This window comes from Rhinopithecus bieti, unplaced genomic scaffold (genome assembly GCF_001698545.2).
Source record: "Rhinopithecus bieti isolate Rb0 unplaced genomic scaffold, ASM169854v2 scaffold_9981, whole genome shotgun sequence".
NCBI classification, from domain to species: Eukaryota; Metazoa; Chordata; class Mammalia; order Primates; family Cercopithecidae; genus Rhinopithecus; species Rhinopithecus bieti.
In genome coordinates, this window is record NW_016806838.1 from 3,871,934 (window position 1) to 3,893,584 (window position 21,651).

General features: G+C 47.7%; 1 protein-coding gene and 1 pseudogene across 3 annotated transcripts in view; one reads left to right on the forward strand and one right to left on the reverse strand.

Annotated features, from left to right (window-relative positions):
- PTK7 (protein tyrosine kinase 7 (inactive)) overlaps positions 1-21,651 on the reverse strand; it is an 84,947-nt gene that overhangs the window by 62,194 nt on the left and 1,102 nt on the right. The gene's annotated exons all lie outside the window — the stretch shown is intronic.
- LOC108533474 (thioredoxin pseudogene) lies at positions 1,382-1,917 on the forward strand (annotated as a pseudogene). The gene has a single exon (XR_001886741.1). The product of XR_001886741.1 is annotated as a thioredoxin pseudogene (transcript).

A 21,651-nucleotide genomic window follows, 5' to 3' on the forward strand; every position in this document is an offset into this window, starting at 1 on the left:
TTTTTCTACATTAGAAATGCCAAAATCATGTCTTTTTTTTTTCTTTTTTTTTAAATACTGGATCCTAAATGACTTATCTATTTTATATTTTTAATTTCAAATTTATTAACTTCAATGTTATATTCAAAAGAAAATTAATAATCTTAAATTATTTCCTAAAAAACGAGACTGAAATAAATGAAAATAAATTAATCCACTGGCCTAAAGTTAGAAAAAATAAAACAAACTTTGCCATTATTATAGGTTTGTATCATGTAAAGAACATGAAACTTTCTTATTCAATCTAAACTCCATTTCAGTTGGAGGCTTATTCCACTGAAATTTATCATCATGACTGATATATCTGTCTTTGCTTTTATCTGTTTCACATTTTAATACTACAATGCTGCTTCCTTTGTTGTAAATATGATTTCATTTAGTTTCTTCACCTCTTATGATCTGCAAAGATTATTTCTTGCTTTTTAATTCTAGTAGCATACTGTTTACTACTTTTAAAAATATTGACTTGGCAGGATGCAGTGGCTCACTCCTGTAATCCTAACACTTTGGGAGACTGAGGCGGCTGGATCACCTGAGGTCAGGAGTTCGAGACCAGCCTGGACAACATGGCAAAACCCCATCTCTACTAAAAATGCAAAAATTAGTCAGGCGTGGTGGTGGGCGCCTGTAATCCCAGCTACTTGGGAGGCTGAGGCAGGAGAATTGCTTGAACCCAGGAGAAGGAGGTTGCAGTGAGCTGAAATTGCACCACTACACTCCAGCTTAGGTGACAGAGTGAGACTCTGTCTCAAAAAAAAAAAAGTTTGCTTCTTTTTTCCAGCAGCATTCCAAGAGAGAAATGACAGGATGTGAACTAAGCCCAGGACTAGGAGACTAAAGGAGAGGGAATGGATTTGAGAGCAGTGAAGGGCATACTAATCAATGGAGAAGAGGAATAAACAAATCTAGGCAGCAAGCAGTGCCTTAAGGGCCCCCAAGTCCATATTGAGGAGGAGTTGGGGGCTCATGCTAAGTGTCTCTCAAGTTCCCCTCCCAGAACAGCAACCCTTGCAACACACACCTCACTAGACCCTCACCATAACCCATGAGGCAGATATTACCATTTCCATTCTACAGATGAAGAAACAGAGTTCAGAAAAGTTCAACTGAATTCTGGTCTCTGGAATCCAAAAACGTCTTGAGCTACCACTGGGCAGCTGAGACAGGGTTAGGCTGTGTGGGAAAACTGAGGACAAGACTTTGACCCACTGGATCAACCTTATCATCAAGTTGCAGGCCACAAAAAGAACATACCTGATAAAACAGAAAATAGAAAGCAGCAGATAATTCAGCGCTAACTGATGAACAGAGAACAGACACAGTCTCAAAGATCAGGGATAAAATCTCCAGTGGGGAAGCTCGGTCTGGTGCTTTGGATCCGTTTCCATCGGTCCTTACAGCCGTTCGTCAGACCCCAGCAGCAAAGATGGTGAAGCAGATCGAGAGCAAGGCTGCTTTTCACGAAGCCTTGAACACCGCAGGTGATAAACTTGTAGTAGTTGACTTCTCAGCCACGTGGTGTGGGCCTTGCAAAATGATCAAGCCTTTCTTTCATTCCCTCTCTGAAAAGTATTCCAACGTGGTATTCCTTGAAGTAGATGTGGGTGACTGTCAGGATGTTGCTTCAGAGTGTGAAGTCAAATGCATGCCAACATTCCAGTTTTTTAAGAAGGGACAAAAGGTGGGTGAATTTTCTGGAGCCAATAAGGAAAAGCTTGAAGCCACCATTAATGAATTAGTCTAATCATGTTTTCTGAAAACATAACCAGCTATTGGCTATTTAAAACTTGTAATTTTTTTAATTTACAAAAAAATAAAATATGAAGACATAAACCCAGTTGCCATCTGCGTGACAATAAAACATTAATTCTAACATTTAAAAAAAAAATCTTCAGTGGGCACTGGGCTCCCACACTCCCAGTTACCTGAACAACCCTGGGTTATCTGGCCATCTCGGCATAATTAGTAATCATGGAGGTGGGGACGTTTGGATGACAAATTATCTGATCATCCCAGCAATGCCCCGCATTTGAACCATGTTTACCAATTTTTATAGATTATTCTGTGTGAATTTCACAGGCCCACTGCAGAACAGTGATTCAGAAACTTTTTTGGTCATAAACCTGTTAAGAATCTGATGAAAGCTATAATCTCCCTCTCCACAAAAATAACAAATACAAAATCATGTATGTAATTTTGACACGTTCATATCCTTTGACAGAGCAACTCCACTTCCAGGAATTTGCCCTACAGATATACAAGCACAAGGGCAAAGACAGATACAAGGATATTTGTGGTGGTATTGTTTAAAATAGGAAACCCTCCGAAACAAACCTGAAGTCCACCAGTAGGGCACTGGTGAAATAAACCAGGGAAGTGGGGGCAGGATGGGGTGAGGGAGTATAGAAAGTACTGACTTCAGGCTTAGCTTCCCCTTAAAAGATGCAGGGGCCTTCCTGCCCCTACCCAACCTGGTGCCCCCAACTCAGCAAGGTCCCTGGAGAGGAAGAAATGCAAGCAAGCGCACAGGAGGAGCTAAATAATGAATTGTAAGTGTGTGTTTTCTTTGGCCAGGGCAGTCTGGCCAAGCTCTGGGGGCTGCTGGGCAAACATTTTTCATATTTTAGTAGCTGGCCTATGCCCAAGGCAGTCAAAAGTTAAGCAAGCTTTGAATGAGCTGCTCCCTTGCTCTCCAAGGTCCCAAGAATTCTTAATGAGGTTCTAAGGCAGTGGCCTCCAGGCCTCCAGCAAACTGGTCATGTTGCCTTAAATATCACTTACCCTTCACTACTTTTAATGAATGCAAATGATTCAGCAACAAAACACTTAGCCTGAAGCGAAATCCATCTTTGTGCAGCCGGTTTCACCAGCTTGCTGACAGCCCAGCTCAGCCAGGGCCCTACCGGACAGGCAGGCAGGCTGGCCCAGCAGAGCCGCAGGTGCCCAGGCTAGCCCAGGCAGACCCCTGCACACCCAGGGCAGCAGCAGCAAAAGGCAGGAAGTGCAGAGCACAAGGGAAGATCTCCATCCCACCCACCACACTAGCGACCAGGTGCAGACCTTCACAATTCCACCTCTTTATGACTCTGGCTCCAGGGCAGAGGAAAGTGTGAGCAGGAAAAACAAAAGGTATTTATTTGATCTAAGGAATGGGGCTTGGTCCCAGGCACCTCAAAGGCTTGTCCGATCACCACCCACCCCCACCTCCCCTTCACCTGAGGCCAGGTTCCAGAGGAACTCAGAAAGAGAACCCGCAAAGCTCGCAAAGCTCGCTTGGATCCCGGCCCTCCTTCACCAACTGCAAGGAAGTGACAAAAACAGAGAGAGTGTAAAGAACCCAATTTACACCTTGTTTTCGAAGTTCTCTTTTGGCAGCAAAACTGAAAGCAATTTTCAGGAGTCTAAGAGCAACTTTTAACTGATTTCTTTCCAACCTGAGGCTCAGGGGGATTTCTTGCCCTGTCAGCCTGATCAACACCTCTCCCCGGGGCTGAGATAGCAGCCCTGGCCCAGAACAGGCAGCTGTTAATTCAGCTGCCACGTCTTCACCAGCTGCTGGCGGGAGACCCACAGAGGTCCATGCAGGCTCTCTCTAGGCTTTCTTGGTCGTGGATGCAAATATGGAATCAGAGGGCATTAGACCCAAACTAGGCAACTGGCTAAACTCAGGACTATTGAGAGCCCACACATATCTGCCTAGCTGCCTTAGACATAAAAAGGGCTTTGAAATATTTGTTGACTTGGTTTAAAAAGGGGCTGACTTGGCCCCTTTCAACCCTCACAGGACAGAGAAGACAAGATCAGTCTCCCCAACAGAAAAAAGTTCCTCATTGTATCTTAGAGGGCCTCCAAAAATAAGTTATATTGCATCAAAAATGCCCTTAGCTGTACATCCATCTTTCGGAAAAAGAGCACTGCAATTTTCTTAAAACAATCAGGAAGAACATTTCAATGCTGTTCTTCCCCATCAGTTAAGGCACACCATCTATTATATAATATCTTATTATTCAAAACACTCTCATAGAAAGCCAACCGAAGCAGAAAAGAGCATTCCTTAATCGAGGGGCTGAGTCTCCTAGCCCCTGGGACTCTTAAGTTCTTGCCTTCCATTAATTGACCCCTTTCCTTCCTGGGCCTCAGTGACCACGCAGGAAGAATGCTTTCCGAAACCCCTATGTGGTAAAGTGCTTAAGGCTACAGAAGTGAACAGGTAGAAGGCTTGACACACACATCTACACAGCAATCTACTGCTTTTTGTTTTGTTTTGTTGTTTTTTTAAGACAGTTTCATTCTTGTTGCCCAGGCTGGAGTGCAATGGCACAATCTTGCCTCACCGCAACGTCCGTCTCCCAGGTTCAAGCGATTCTCCTGCCTTAGCCTCTCGAGTAGCTGGGATTACAGGCATCCACCACCACAACTGGCTAATTTTTTTTTTTTTTTTTTTTTTTAAGTAGAGGCTGGGTTTCTCCATGTTGGTTAGACTAGTCTGGAACTCCCAACCTCAGGTGATCCCGCCTGCCTTGGCCTCCCAAAGTGCTGGGACTACAGGCATGAGCCACCATGGCCTGGCCAGCAATCTGTTTTAAAAAAAAATTTTGCTTTTGATATTCATACAAAAGGGACACATCTTTCTCTTTTCATCCACCATATAAACCCCATAACCAATCCACCCCACCATCAAATGAACTAGAACTCAACCAAACAAAGAATTTCTTGGCCTTTGGGAAGCTACAACGTGCCTGAAGGGGGAAAGGTGGTGAAGCAGGAGAATAGGGTCTGCAGGAAGGGAACCTAAGGCTGTTTCACACCCATGTCCTCCAACTAAATTGAAATGAAAGCCCTGACTTTGCAGGCCTAAGTAACACAGAGGCTACTACTCGCTTTCAACCTTTCTGCCAGGCAGATAGGAAATTGGCTGTCTGCAGCCAATCATACTGAGTGCAGATCCTGTCCTCATTTGCAACTTTGTAACTTCACTCCAGCCTCTGAATGGTTGCTGTCCACAACCAATCAGACTGACATGCTGGCCCAGTCTTCCTTTGCATAGAAGTGTAACTTTGTAACTTCACCCTAGCCACTGACTGGTTGCTTTTTCCAACCAATCAGATGTTTGCACAGGAGCATGACCTTTGCATGAAGTGGCCAGTAGGAAATTTTTAGGGGGTATTTGGGTCCAGGAAGATTCTGCATCCCAGCCCTTAAGCCGCTCCTTGGGTCTGCTCCCACACTGTGGAGTGTACTTTCGTTTCCAATACATCCCTGCTTTCGTTCTTCTGTTGCTTCATTCTTTCTTTGCTTTGCTGGGGGTTTTGTCCAATTCTTTGTTCAAAACACCAAGAACCTGGACACTTGCAGTCATGACCCTCTACCAGTGACAGTGGCATTCAGTAATGCTTGGGTAGCACAAAGTAGAATGGATGGCAACCAGTTGTCTCCACAAAGTTAGAATCACCCCACACAAGTGTGCTGCTGGGGAAGAAAACGCTACCATCTCCTGTCCGTCTCCTGCCTGCCTGAGCCAGGTCTCCATCCTCTGAGCTCCTGACATTTACTGTGTGCCTCTCTTTGGTCTTCTCTGTACCCTTGTCTTGTTAATCACTCTCTTCAGATTCTGTCTTGATTCACCTACCAGCAATCCATTCCTGGAGTAAACCTCCAGTGTCTCCCAGCTCAGCCTTTCAAATTGGAGACTGAATTAGCCAGGCGTGGTGGTGGGCGCCTGTAATCCCAGCTACTCTAGAGACTGAGGCAGGAGAATCGCTTGAACCCGGGAGGTGGAGGTTGCAGTGAGCCGAGATTGCGCCATTGCACTCCAGCCTGGGCAACAAGAATGAAACTCCACCTCAAAAAAAAAAAGGAGAACCTGTCATCAGAGAGTCACTGTATTCTTTCCATAATAGACAGACTGTGTGCCTTCTGAGGGATACCTACCTCCTCTTGTAAACATCTCTTGCCTTATGAAGACTTAAAGTCACCAGCCACCTACCACCAACATACACACATGCAGGCAATACTTAGCATGATGCTTTATGCCTTAAGCACCATTTGTAATTTACATGCCAGACTAAAAAGAAAATGGGTTTTATTGAAAGTTACTGGTAGATAGGAAGCAACACTAGGCCTGTAAATTGCAGTTATAACCATCACAGATAACCATCACAGCTATAACCACCACAGATAATCATCACAGTTATAACCTCCACAGATAACCATCACAGTTATAACCTCCACAGATAACCATCACAGTTATAGTCATCTTTTACTGAGCATTCGCAAGATCACAGACTAAGTCCTTCACATATACTGAATTTAGAAGATGCTCCATTATTTATGTGCACCAAGAGGACAAAGTGGTACTAGTTGAACTAAGGCATAATGTTATATACAGTAGTCCCCCCAATCCTGGGGGGGATATGTTCTATGATCCCCCAGTGGATGCCTGAAACCTTAGATAGTAACAACCCCCAAATGGTATGTTTTTTGCCTATATATACATACTTACAGTAAAATTTCATTTATACATTAAGCACTTGACATCTGTAATCCCAGCACTTTGGGAGGCTGAGGGAGTAGAAGGATTGCTTGAGTCTAGGAGTTCAAGATCAGCCTGGGCAACAGAGCAAGATCTTATCTCTACAAAAATTTAGCTGGGCGTGATGGCACATACCTGCAGTCCCAGCTACTTGGGAGGCTGAGGTGGGAGGATCACTTGAGCCCAGGAGGTCTTGAGGCTGCAGTGAGCCATGACTGCACCACTGCGTTCCAGCCTGAGCAACAGAGCAAGATCATATCTCCAAAGATTAATAAATAAAGTAGGCACATTAGGCTGGGCACAGTGGCTCACACCTTAAATCCCAGCACTTTGGGAGGCCGAGGTGGGTGGATCATGAGGTCAGGAGTTCAAGACCAGCCTGACCAACATGGTGAAACCCCATCACTACTAAAACTACAAAAATTAGCTGGGCGTGGTGACACGTGCCTGTAATATCAGCTACTCAGGGGGCTGAGGCAGGAGAATCACTTGAACCCGAGAGGTGGAGGTTGGAGTGAGCTGAGATCGCGCCACTGCACTCCAGCCTGGGCCACAGAGCAGGTCTCTATCTCAAAAATAAAATACATTTAAAAAAGAGTTACTTGAACACAAGCACTCTGATACCCTGACATTCGATAAACTGGACAAAGGGATGATTCATGTCCTGGGCGGGATGGAGTGGGATATCGAGAGATTTTATCATGCTACTCCGAATGGCATAAAACTTAAAACTTGTAAGCTGTTTACTTCTGGAATTTTCCATTTAATGTATTTTGACCATGGGTAGCTGAAACCACAGAAAATGAAACCACGGATCAGGGGTGACTACTATAATTAATTATAAGTTACATCCCAATTTCAAAGATGTGCAAATGTGAAAAGAAAAAACATCTAAGAGTTAATGAAATGCAGTACCATCTCACTCAACTCTTGCAAGAACTCTAACGAGACCGGTATTATTATCCCTATCTTACAAAAGAGGAAACTGGGCCAGGCACGGTGGCTCACGCCTGTAAACCCAGCACTTTGGGAGGCTGAGGCGGGCACATCACGAGGTCAGGAGATCGAGACCATCCTGGCTAACACAGTGAAACCCCGTCTCTATAAAAATATAAAAAATTAGCCGGGCATGGTGGCGGGCGCCTGTAGTCCCAGCTACTCGGGAGGCTGAGGCAGGAGAATGGCGAGAACCTGGGAGGCAGAGGTTGCAGTGAGCCGAGATCACGCCACTGCACTGCACTCCAGCCTGGGCAACGAGCGAGACTCCGTCTCAAAAAAAAAGAAAAAAAGAGGAAACCGCTGGGCACAGTGGCTCACACCTGTAATCCCAACACTTTGAGAGGCCGAGGCAGGCTGATCACCTGAAGTTGGAAGTTCGAGATCAGCCTGGCCAACATGGTGAAACCCCGTTTCTACTAAAACAAAATACACAAAAATTAGCCAATGGCGGCATGGGTCTGTAGTTCTAGCTATTTGGAAAGATGAGCCAGGAGGGTTGCTTGAACCTGGGAGGCAGAGATTGCAGTGAACCAAGATCGCGTCACTTCACTCCAGCTTGGGCGACAGAGTGAGACTCCATCTCCAAAAAAAAAAAAAAAACAGGAAGAAACTGAGGCTCAGAGAAATGAAGTAAACTAAGGTCTCTCAGCCAGTAAGTTGTGGAGCCAAAAGTCAGTTCCTGAACAGATTTCTGAATTTCCCTGGGAAGCAGGGAGCAAAGAGGAGGCAGCCAGGCTTCAGACAGATCCTTCTTGGTTACGCTGACCCATCAGAGGCAAATAACCCTGACTTGGCTGATCCCTAAAATCAGGGTCTTTCTTCAAGTGCACCTTCACAGATCCTACTTTCAGAAACAACAACAAAAAGAAAACAGGTTTCCCTAGCTCCTTCCTTGCAAAACTGGCTGGAAGTGAGGGGGGAACCTCTCAGCCAACTTGTTATATATAAAGCACATTTAACGAGCCTTTCAAGTCCTGGGAGTAGGAGAAGGAAGGGTTCATTGGAAATCTGATACTTTGGCAACCAAGCGGGAGGGACAAGGCCTTGAGCATCAGACCCTGAGGATAAACACCATCCCAAACCCCTTTGTCTGCCAGAAGGAGATACTTCCTGGGGGAGCAGGAGGTGGCAAAGCTTTTTATGACAAAGTCCACCTAACAACCACCTCCACCGGAGACCTAGCTAGGGTCTTTGTACAACCCACCTAACCATAAACCCTCTATCTTTTCCCAAACCTGCTGGGGTCCCTCTCTCCACAAATACCTGTGACCATCATAAACGCCCTTAAACAGCCCCAGTTTACTGCCCAGCCTGCCTGCTGCTAAATGAGGGCATTTGTTTCAAATTTGCAAATACCGACAGCGGTGGAAACCTAAGTCCACCCCTAAAATGAAATGTTCTGCATTCCTCCAGGCCTGAAGCACCATGCTTCAAAAGCTGCAAGAGGCCCCAGCTGTTTACTCACTGGTGGGGCTATTGGGAGAGGTATTTTCCTGCTCCCTGAGGAGGCTCCTTTGATCCAGGAGAAGTGGGAAGGGGCAGAGAGGGGTACCACCCGCACCAAGGCTAGGCTGGGCCCATGCTCTCCTACCCCTTTCTGGGTCACCAGCAGCAGCTGTGCAGCGCCTGGAAAAGGGACTCTCTTGGAAAGGCCCAAGTAGAGACTCGCCTAAAATTGCTGTCTGGAGACAGAGCAAGTTGGCTTGATGGCTTCTGCAGGATCTCTCAAGCCATGTTCAAAGGCCCTTCAGACAAAGGTAGAGGGTAAGGAAAGGCACAGGAGGCTGCACAGCCGCTGAGAGCACCCCAGCCTCTTACACAGGCAGAAACAAAGGACAAGGTCCCCACCCTGTTCTTCCCAGTCTACCGCACAGCTCAGGACACTTCATCAAAACAGGGTGCAGGTGTTTACTAAATAACAGCCTTTTGTTCTAAGAAGTTTTGCTAAAGGGGAGGGGGGATAGGCAAGAAAGAGAGAGAGCCCTTTCTGCAGGTCTCCAGGGCTGTTCCAGGACCCAGCCTAGCCCCCTCCCCTCAGTACTCCTCCTGTAAGAGGCCTGGATCCCTGGGGTAGAGGAGGAGCTCAGATCATGGGCAGAAAAGCTGCTGTGTAGCTGGGCATTTTTTTAACTGGTCAGTTTAACAACTGGTTTAATCTGCTAAAGGAATTAAACTGATAGAATGCTTTGTTCTTTGTGCTAGAACTATAAGAGATCGATAGCATTTCCTTTTTTCTTCCCCCTGAGGTTGTAAGACAATGTTTTCTTTGTGATTTGTTTTGTTTTTCAGGTAGCTGAAAATTAGGTTTGGATCTCAAATGCCATCCTAGCACTCTCTAAGGATCTGTTGGCCTGACGGAGCCTTCTCCCTCTTCTTCTAGGTGGCAGACAGCCCAGCTTTGTAAACAGATGAGCTACAATGGAATCATATCACCTTTGCATCCTCCCTTTGCATCCTCTCGTGATAGAACATAGGTTCCCACACTGGAATCTGAGAACCTCAGAAGCAGAAGAACAAACTCAGCAGAATCACCAAGAGTGGTCAACAGTTCAGCCAAAGAGAGATACACCTGGCACAAGAAAAGTGGCATCTCTCAGAATGTCAAGGTCATGACTCAACCTCGCCTGAACACTCCTGAGGGTTAAAAGACTTGACTCCAAAGTCAGAAATTAAAGGGAAATCTACATCATTAGGCCCCTACCATGGGGCAGGGCCTGGAGCACCAAGAGTAGGCACATCTACCTACACAAAAGTAGTATGAGGTGGCAAACTCTATTAACCACTATGGGGATGACTCTATTACCTCCTACGTGGTCTCCACCACAGCACTGCTCAGCGTACAACTCCCAGCAAGAAGCAATGGTCTGGAATGCACCTACAAGCCAGGGCCTGCAACTGCCTGTGACCTTCCAGCAGCACCAGGAGGAGGAGGCTAAGAATTCATGGGTTCATGAGAAAAGCTCAAGCCATTGGGATTTAGGCACAGTGTCCTAGCCTTTTAGACTATATATAGTTTCACCATAACTCTTTTTATTTATTTTTTTGAGATGGCATCTCACTCTCACCCAGGTTGGAATGCAGTAGCATGATCTCAGCTCACTGCAACCTCTGCCTCCCAGGCTCAAGCCATTCTCCTGCCTCAGCCTCCCGAGTAGCTAGGATTACAGGCATGCGCCACCACAGCCAGCTAATTTTGTGTTTTTAGTGGAGATGGGGTTTCATCACGTTGGTCAGGCTGATCTCGAACTCCTGATCTCATGATCCACCTGCCTTGGCCTCCCAAAGTGCTGGGATTACAGGTGTGAGCCACTGCACTTGGCCATGTGTGCAGCACAGTAACATCTGGACATACAAGGACTCTAAGTGAAGGCACAGGAGGGACTGGCACTCTGGTCTCAGCTCTCTGTGGTTTTTGAGACAGGGTCTCTCTCTGTTGCCCAGGCTGGAGTGCAGTGGTGCAATCTTGGCTCACTGGAGCCTTGACCTCCCAGGTTCAAGTGATCCTCCCACCTCAGCCTCCCAAGTGGCTGGGATCACAGGCATGTGCCACCACTGCTGTCTAATTTTTCTTTTATTTTTTTTTCCGTAGAGATGGGGTCTCACTATGTTCCCCAGGCTAGTCCGAAATTCCTGGGCTCAAGCAATCCTCCCGCCTTGGCCTCCCAAAGTGCTAGGATTACAGGTGTGAACCACCACACTGGCTTCAGCCCTGTTCCTCACCAGCTCTGTAGTGCTGGGCAGATTGTGCTTTTGTGCCTCAGTTTCTTTCCCTTCAAATACTCTCCCTCCTAAATCTTTACAGCACCCTTTGCACCCAGAGAATTATACCCTAATGCCCACATCACCAGTTGGTCAAGTCTAAACACATTTGTGCCCACGCACTAGAGCCTCCAGAATAAAAAGCAGCCCTTAGATTAAAGTGCTCTCCCTAAACCCAGGGTAAAGAGAGCCTGTAAGGTGTAGCAGAAATAGGGCTGGAGGTGCCACGCTGAGTGAGCCTCAGCAAGGGCCCTCCAAGGTCTTCTGTTCTGAAGTTGAAGCCTGGAGGAGGATGGGACTTGCCCATGGTCACACAAGCAGTTTCAGGCAAATGTGGAAGGAGAGTCCATGTCTTCCAACACTGAGCCTAGTGCTCCTCCTGGTGCCTCCTCAGGTTCAAGAGGTATGAACAGCACCAGGACACCCAGCGCTGGAGCTTAGCAAGACCCAAGACCCGCCTTTGGGACTGAGGTCCTACCAATTCTCTTGCAGGAATTCCTCTAAATCAGGAATGCCCACACAACTTTACCTGGAGACCCTAGTGTCCCCAGGGAGAGAGGAAACAGGAGAAAGGAAAACTGAAAGCTCCTTAATAAAATGTGAAATAAACTCTGCAGCCCACTCTTCCTAAGGACTCAGCCAGCCTTCCACACCAATTATCACGTAAGGCTAGCAGCCTGTATCGGCAAGACAGCAAAATCCTCTCACAGGGAAAGGGGCCCAGAAATAGGCCAAGACTTCAGCAGCCACAGATACACAATGTGCAGTGGGTACAGTAATGGGGCCACACCCTCATGGGCTTCTCCTATCGTATGTTACAGGCAGGATTGCACCATCCCACCACCATCGGAGGCAGAACAGTAGTGAAGAGGGCTCACTTGAAACACGACATTAGAACAGAGGCATCAAAATCATCTTGGTCCATCGGCTGGGAAACAAAGAGCCACTAGTTGCAAGGCCTTCATGCCAATGGAACAGCCACCTTTGACTGTACAGGTTGTGCACTGCTCAAGATGTCTGACCAAAGAACCAACACTGAAATACTGCCTGAACCCTGGTGCAGGACTGCATCTACCTGGAGAAAGGGGTATTTTTTTTCTTCTTTTTTTCTTTTTTTTTCTTTTTGAGATAGGGTCTCGCTCAGTTGCCCAGGCTGGAATGCAGTGGTGCAATCACACCATAGCTTACCCACTTCAGCTCTGACGTCCCAGGCTCAAGCAATCCTCCCGCCACAGCCTTTGAGTAGCTGAGACTACAGGCGTGCACCACCACGCCCAGCTAGTTTTTTTGTATTTTTTTTAAAGACAGGGTTTCGTCTTGTTGCCTAGGCTGGTCTCAAACTCCTGAGCTCAAGTGATCCACTTGCCTCTGCCTCCCAAAGTGCTGGGATCACAGGCGTGCCCACGACTCCCAGTGCGCCCACGATTCCCAGTGCGCCCACGACTGGGAGTACTTATTTGTAATGTGCACAAAGGTACCGTACGAGCTAGCTGCTGGGACACCTCAGCAGTCCCAAAGGCACACAAATGTTCTCCTTGTTGCCCCGCCACCACCCCAAGGAGGAGACAAAAAAAAAAAGCCACAGTGTCTCCTGGAGGGGAGGCTGTGCATGAGGGGAGCCCACTGCCCTTGGCCACACAGAACCTCAGGAACCTCCCCACAGCATAGACAGAAGTTCCCACAAATTACACAGAGTCACTGACTGGGGAAACCCCCACAGCCATCCAGTGATTATAGAAACCCCTCCCTTGGGTATCATAAAAGTCTGCCCAGGCTGCATGAAGCACAATTCACTACCCATTCCCTGAGAACCTCAGCATGCCGGGAGAGACAGTGGCCCTTAAGCAGGACTAACCCACCCCTTGGGAGAATGTGCTATTGAGACAGACAGAGGGAGAATTTCCACCAGGAAAATGTGGCTGTGTGTGGCTCCCATATTTCTGGGTTGCTGTCGGAATACTGAGACCCATTTAGAAAACCTGTGCTTTTGAATGAGGAAGCCAGTCTTTTTTTTTCTTTTTTTTTTTTTGAGAGAGTTTCGCTCTTGTTGCCTAGGCTGGAGTGCAATGGTGCAATCTCAGCTTACCACAACCTCAGCCTCCCAGGTTTGAGTCATTCTCCTGCCTCGGCCTCCCAAGTAGCTGGGATTACGGGCATGCCTGGCAAATTTTGTATTTTTAGTAGAGACGGGATTTCTCTATTTTGGTCAGGATGGTCTCGAACTCCCGACCTTAGATGATTCGCATGCCTCAGCTTCCCAAAGTGCTGGGATTACAGGCATGAGCCACACTGCATCTGGCCCAAATGAGAAAACCATTTCTAAGGCTGCTAGTCAAGAGGCACTTTGTTGAGCCTTCGGCAAACCATTCTAGAGTCAGAGGGCTGGAAAGAAAGGCTGACACCTCTGGCTGGGCACAGTGGCTTATGCCTGTAATCCCAGCACTTTGGGAGGGCAAGGCAGGCGGATCACAAGGTCAGAAATTCAAGACCAGCCTGACCAATATGGTGAAACTTCATCTCTACTGAAAATACAAAAATTAGCCGGGTGTGGTGGCGGGCACCTGTAATCCCAGCTACTCAGGAGGCTGAGGCAGGAGAATGGCGTGAACCCAGGAGGCAGAGGTTGCGGTGAGCCAAGATCATGCCACTGCATTCCAGCCTGGGTGACAGAGAGGACGAGGGGAGGGGAGGGGAGGGGAGGGGAGGAAAAAAAAGAAAAGAAAAACGGCTGACCCCTCAAAAGGAAACAGCTGGCCAGGACAGTCTCTGGGAAGAACCATTAGGGCTAGCCAGAGGGGCTGCTTCCCAGGGGTCACCCATTTCCACAGCTGAAGAGCATTATATCATAACTTCACAGGGGCCAGCAGGCAAAAGCATCACTTGCATTGTGCTAATGAGGAAACTGAGGCTCGGAAAGGTTAACTAACCAGCTCAGGGTCATGTGGGTATGCAGCAATTGATCCAGGACCAGAATACAGAAAAACTGGTGTCACGGGTCTATAGATGTCTCTTCTCTTACTTCATCACTTATGGCTGCTGTGTGATAGTAGGTCAGAACCACCCAAGTTTTCAGAATCCTGGTCCGATGACTTTACATCATTCTGAGGCCATCACTGACTACATCTATTCAGCAAGGTCGGGTCCTCTCTCCTCTCTAAAGCCCTCCCACCCCCATTTGCTCCTACATCTCAGACTTACCATCCCACACATTCTGGAATGTACTTCTATTCTACTTAGCACTTTACCAAATGGTGTCTTTCATACTTCATCTGATTTATGTTTCTGCATCTTGTCTTCCTCCTTTGTCCCATGCCTCCTCAGACAGCTTCACCCATAGAAGACACTCAAGCACTTTGAATGAACTCCCTCCTAAGCCCCCCACTATTAATACCGCCCTTTTTCTCAACACCACACCTCCACTTCAGACTGACAAATTCTCCTTATGGCTACTCAATGGTTCTCACACTTAAGCGTAGGTAAGAATCTCCAGGAAGCTCTATAAATGCAGTTTCCAGGCTGGGCGTGGTGGCTTACACCTGTAATCCCAACACTTTGGCAGGCAGAGGCAGGAGGATTGCTCGAGCCCAGGAGTTCAACACCAGCCTGGGCAACACAGCAAGACCTCGTCTCTACTAAAAATAAAAAATAAATGTAAAAAATAGCCAGGTACGGTGGCATGCACCTGTGATCCCAGCTACTTGGGAGGCAGAGGCGGGAGAATCACTTGAGCCCAACAGGACAAGGCTGCAGTGAGCTGTGATTGCACCACTGCACTCCAACCTGGGTGACAGAGTGAGACCCTGTCTCAAAAATAAATGAATAAAAATTAAAATGCAGTTTCCTTTAGAAATCTGACCTATGTAACTGGATTGGCTATTCAAAAACAACAACATAATCTAACAAATAAATAAAATGCATTTTCTGGCCTCTCCCTCAATAATTCTGATGGGCAGGTCTGCAGTAAGGCCCAGGAAACTAAAATTTTCTTCAGTACTTTGGTGACCTGCCCTCTCACTATACTCTCCACTCCACATCTTTGAGAAATACGTATCTATACCTTCCTAATATATGACTTACAATCCCTACCCCATGACTTGGGACCTTGTCTTCAGAAATTACATACACACCCAAACCTGTGAGTGCATATCCCACTTATCAAGGCTTACACTTCTAACAGGGGCTTGGGATCTGCAGGACACCTGGTGGATGACGTTCTAGTCACCTGAGCATTCACTCAACACATACCCCAGTTAATGCACACAGCAAATGAGAGTTTAGCAATGTCAAACCAAGTAAGGAGAGGGGAAAGGCGCCTGTGTGCGTGTCAGCCCTTCGAACCAAGCTTCCTCCCTGCCCCACTGCTGTTTGTGTAACATTACTGGGAGGGAAATGGCCTAAATGCAGAGAAGAAAAGAGGATGGAAAAAGTGACATACTACAGAGGGCTTCCTCAAACCGCTGATTAGCTGTGGCAGCTCTCGGGCCAGTTCCACCAAAGCGCCAGGGGGCTCAGTAGTGAACTCAGAGAATTCCAACATAGGACTGTAACCAGCTACAATGGCAGTACTTTCACACCCTCAGAAAAAGGGCCAGGCAGATGGGGGCCAGAGCAGGAATCGAGGAGAGGAGCAGGCGGCAGCTCCAGGGCAAGGTGAGGGCCAGCGCCAGCAACTGTGGCCCTGAGTCTGTAACCCCACCATGTGGCTATGGCCAGGGGTAGTGCTCAGGCACAGCAGCAGAGAGGCATCTACTGAGGTTAGGGAGAGCAGGAGGTTGAGGGACGCAGGCCAAGGACACCCAACCCTGTTTAATGACCCTTTCTTCCATCAGGAAAACACCAAAGACTGAATCCTTGGCCCCAAACTGCTTTTGGCTCCAATATTAGAGTCTGAACCGGCCAACCTCTGTCCCAGACGAGTCTCACAGAAGCTGCATTGGCTTAAACACAGACTCACACAAACCCCCTCACTCCAGAATATGAAATGCTCCAAAGACTAACAACACTACAACTGTCAAAGCCCAGCGGAGACATGCCTCCCTTTATGAACCAAATGTATTCCTGAAAAGTTGTCTGTCAACCAAATTTCTGCCTAACAAATCCAGTTTCTCCACTGACTTTCGTTATAAAATCAGTCGTATTTTCCTCTAGGAAAAGCTGAGGTTTTGAGAGGAGTTAAACATCAGGCTGAATACTGCAGACTTTCTAGAGTCACACATTTAATGGAGAAATTTCTTGACAAAGTCTAATTCAAGTCAAACCCAAAGGAGGTAATTTTTAAGCGTGCACATCACCCCAAGGAGTGTTCACATGAAGTAAGTTATTTAAAGCAAATCTTCAAATACTGTGCAGGATCTCAGCTCCCAATTTATACTGTTGCAACAGGAAAGCTCTGTGCCTTGAGATTCTGTATAAAGAAGGAAGCCTAGGCCAGGACTTCTGGAACTCTGGGGTACAGAGTCACCTGATGATCTTGTTAAAACGCAGATTGCGGCAGGGTATGGTGGCTCACGCCTATAATCCCAGTAATCTCAGCACTTTGGGAGGCCAAGGTGGGAGGATCACAAGGTCAGGAGTTCGAGACCAGCCTGACCAACATGGTGAAACCCTGTCTCCACTAAAAATACAAAAAAAAAATTAGCCGGGCGTGGTGGTGCGTGCCTGTAATCCCAGCTACTCAGGAGGCTGAGGCAGGAGAATCGCTTGAACCCGGGAGGCAGAAGTTGCAGGGAGCCAAGATCGTGCCACTGCACTCCAGCCTGGGCAACAGAATGAGAATGAGAGTCCACCTCAAAAAAAAAAAAAAAAAACTGCAGATTGCGATTCTGATTCATGCTTTCAGGAATGCTGATGCCATGTGGCCCTGGGTCTTACTTCGAGTAGCGCAGTTATAGATACTCTAGGCCCCTACACAGTTCTCTGAGGAAGCAACTTTAGCACCAGTTTTTAAGCTGCAATCAGCTTCACATGTAGCGGTGCTTGCCCACGCACAGAACTCGCAGAAAGCTAGAAGCCCCACCACATCAAAACTCAGAAAAGCCACCACCAAAACCAGTCAGCCCAGGATCAGGGAAGGAAGATCTGATCCTTAATTTGGTCACCGTAGAGAAGGCACAAGGAGGAACAGGCAACCCCAACCCAAAGAAGCTGGGGAGGGTGCAAAAGACTCCCAATGCCTAGGATGCAAGGGGTTATTTAACCCCACCCTTGATCATTCTGCCCTGCACTCAAATGGTTCATTCACTTTTGAAATAAACCTACATGAGGACCTGTTATATCAGCTGGGTGCAGTGGCTCACGCCTGTAATCCCAGCACTTTGGGAGGCCGAGGTGGGCGGATCACCTGAGGTCAGGAGTTTGAGACCAGCTTGGCCAACATAGTGAAACCCTGTCTCTACTAAAAATACAAAAATTAGCTGGGTGCAGTGGCGCATGCCTGTAATCCCAGGTACTCAAGAGGCTGAGGTAGGAGAATCACTTGAACCCGGGAGGTAGAGGCTGCAGTGAACCAAGATTGAGCCAATGCACTACAGCCTGGGAGACACAGGAAAACTCCATCTCAAAAAAAAAAACCCTACATAAAAACCCGTTATAAATAAGTACTGTACTAAACTCTATGGGGGAGCCCTTCAATAAATTAAAACAAAACCCAACAGGGGCAAAAATATGGATGGTGTCACAAGAATGACAGTCCAGAAGTTCTACAGGTGTCTACTTTCTGGCAGGAGAGATAGGACAGCTTCAGGGAAGAAGAGGCAGTGGGGCTGGGCAACAGAGAGACAGGAGAAGGCAATGTACACCCGGGGACTGGCCCGAAGGAAAGAAAGGTCAGAGAAAACCAGATTATGTGTTAGGAGATGGCAAATAGTCCAGCTGGACTGGCATGGAGGGTTCCAGTAGGTAAAATGTCCATTGTTGGGAATGACTATAAAGCTGAAAGAATCTTTGAAGCACACCACAGAGGGAAGACCAAGAAAGGGGTGTGTGGGTGTGTGTGTGTGTGTGTGTGTGTGTGTACATGTTTTTTTTTTTTTGTTTTTTTTTTTGAGTGGAGTCTAGCTCTGTCACCCAAGCTGGAGTGCAGTGGCACAATCTTGGCTCACTGCAACTTCTGCCTCCCGGGTTCACACCATTCTCCTGCCTCAGCCTCCCGAGTAGATGGGATTAGAGGTGTGTGCCACCATACCCAGCTAATTTTTGTATTTTTAGGAGAGATGGGGTTTTACCATGTTGACCAGGCTGGTCTTGAACTCCTGACATCAGGTTATCCGCCTACCTTGGCCTCCCAAAGTGCTGGGATTACAGACGTGAGCCACTGCACCTGGACTACCTCATTCTATTTAATCCTCAGCACAACTCTAGGAAGCTCTTTTTTTTTTTTTTGAGACGGAGTCTCGCTCTGTCGCCCAGGCTGGAGTGCAGTGGCCGGATTTCAGCTCACGGCAAGTTCCGCCTCCCGGGTTCACGCCATTCTCCTGCCTCAGCCTCCCGAGTAGCTGGGACTACAGGCGCCCACCACCTCGCCCGGCTAGGTTTTTTTTTTTGTATTTTTTAGTAGAGACGGGGGTTTCACCGGGTTAGCCAGGATGGTCTCGATCTCCTGACCTCGTGATCCGCCCGTCTCGGCCTCCCAAAGTGCTGGGATTACAGGCTTGAGCCACCGCGCCCGGCCTAGGAAGCTCTTTATGGAAGAGGTTGAGAAGCTAAGAGGTTTGTCCAGGGCTACAGGGCCTGCCAATGAGTCTGAGTTGCTGCTTTGCCAGATACACTCCTTATCCCTGGGCTCCACATCCCTCAACAGAGGATCAAAACATTGGGGAAGATAAAACAATTAAAACAATACAAAATTAAAAGAATACAAATTAAAATATAACAGTTATTTACATAGCATTTCCACTGTAATAGGTACTACACGTAATTTACAGAATTTTTTTTTTTTTTTTTTTAGAAGTCTTACTCTGTCCTCCAGGTTGGAGTGCAGTGGTGCAATCTTTGCTCACTGCAAGCTCCGCCTCCCGGGTTCACGCCATTCTCCTGCCTCAGCCTCCCAAGCAGGTGGGACTACAGGCACCCGCCACCACACCTGGCTAATTTTTTGTATTTTTAGTAGAGAAGGGGTTTCACCGTGTTAGCCAGGATGGTCTTGATCTCCTGACCTCATGATCCGCCTGCCTCGGCCTCCCAAAGTGCTGGGATTACAGGAGTGAGCCACCGCGCCTGGCCGCACCCTTGGATTTTGTCATTCTCAGGGAGTCCTTTTCCAATTCCCTGCAGATGCCAAGGAAGGACCATACTTTATATCCATTGCTTGAGCTCTGTCCACCACTCAATGCTGCTCTGAACACCAGGAGTTTGAGTATATCATTTGACAAATGACATGAGGAGCACCCTCACCCTGCCACCATACTTCCCAACAGCTGAGAAAAGCCATCACTAATAAAAGCAACTCCTAGGCCTGAATTACAGGCTGCAGAGCCTTGAGGAATCTGCAGACAGCCTATCCCAGAACATGACGACTCAATTTCCCCAAAGAAACAAGAGCCTGGAGGAAAGAAACCAGGGAGGGGGAGGGGAATCGAGATGAGGAAGTGACCACATCTGACTGTCCAAGAGGTTGGTTTAGAATCCCAAGTTTCAAACATCAAGCCTCCTCCTCCTCCTCCTCCTCTTCCTCCTCTATATTTATTACAACAGCATCTTAAAGTGCAGAAAGTATCTCAGCAGCTGGCCGGGCGCGGTGGCTCAAGCCTGTAATCCCAGCACTTTGGGAGGCTGAGACGGGCGGATCACGAGGTCAGGAGATCGAGATCATCCTGGCGAACACGGTGAAACCCCGTCTCTACTAAAAAATACAAAAAACTAGCCAGGTGAGGTGGCGGGCACCTGTAGTCCTGGCCACTCGGGAGGCTGAGGCAGGAGAATGGCGTGAACCTGGGAGGCGGAGCTTGCAGTGAGCTGAGATCCGGCCACTGCACTCCAGCCTGGGCGACAGAGCGAGACTCCGTCTCAAAAAAAAAAAAAAAGAAAGTATCTCAGCCATTTATGGCATAATTACCCAGACTTTAAAATGCTCTAATCCACAAACCTAGTCAGCCTAGGTTCCTCACTCCAGCCTTATTAACAGTGGGATCTCGCTACAACTCCAGTTAATTATACAGTTAAACAATGAGATGGAAAAATCTACTGTGATCTATTAAAAAAATCGTTGCCCCCTTAAGTCATGCGTCTGGGGGTGGGTTGAGTCCCAGGATTTCACTAGAAGACAACAGGCGCCTCGGTCTCTGCTGAAATTGTTTACAGCACATGGACAGGTTCCACAACAAGGCACATTTGGTGGAACTGATTTAAGGCTCTCATTAAAATGTTCCTTTGTAGAGCACAAGACATCCCCCCACCCCTAAGGAGACTACAGACCTCCTGTCCTAAGCCCTCAGCCTGCCCTAACTTCCCCCAACAGGATCCCCCCCTCCCCCACACGCACACACTAAACACTAGTCACCAGATTAAGTCAATTAACATCAGAGTCATCTTCTCATGAAAGGAATTTAGGAATTTAGCATTTGTTGAGCAAGAGCCCCATCTTCACCAGAAACTCCCCTTGACTCCAGAACTCTGAACAGCAGCAGTGAAGGCAGCCTCATTGGGCAGACCCACACACCAAAACCCAACCAGGAGAGCCAGGAGGCCTGTGAGCTCGGGCTGCTCGCCCAGATGGCTGGGCCCCCATCCTGGCTGTGCAAAAAAGTTCCATACTTCCTCTGGGAGCAGATGTGGATTCTGCCACGAGCAATAACTACCAAACACATCACAAGAAACACGGGGCAACTCCAAACACCTCCTCCAAATCCCTGGAGCTTACTCTCTTTCCTGGGTTACATTCACCTCTCGTTTTACAACTAGGGGCAGGGAAGATGTTGATTCCACCAGCACCAAAACCCCTCCACAGCTGGCAGGCCAGAAAGGTATTAGAAGGCAGTTCCCTACCCATGCCTTTCCCATTGCCACCTTCAAAGGACGTGGGAAGTGATCACCTAGGACAGGTCTTCTGGACAGAGCTCCCCAAGAGAAAGCTGCTTCGAGGACCACCAAAGAGTGTTTTGGAGGCTGGGGGGCTTTATTTCCAGTCTGGGCTGTTTGGGATGTGCGGGTGGCTTGATGCTTTCCTGTAAGGCACTTCGACACCTCAGTGGTGACTCTTAGGTGTGACCAAGCCAGGAAATAAAAGCTGCGGGAGTTGGGGGGGGGCGGTGCTATCTGCCTGGTGATGAGGGCCACACCCTCGTTAAAATACTAAGGCCCCCCAAGAAAAGCCAGAATGAGTTATT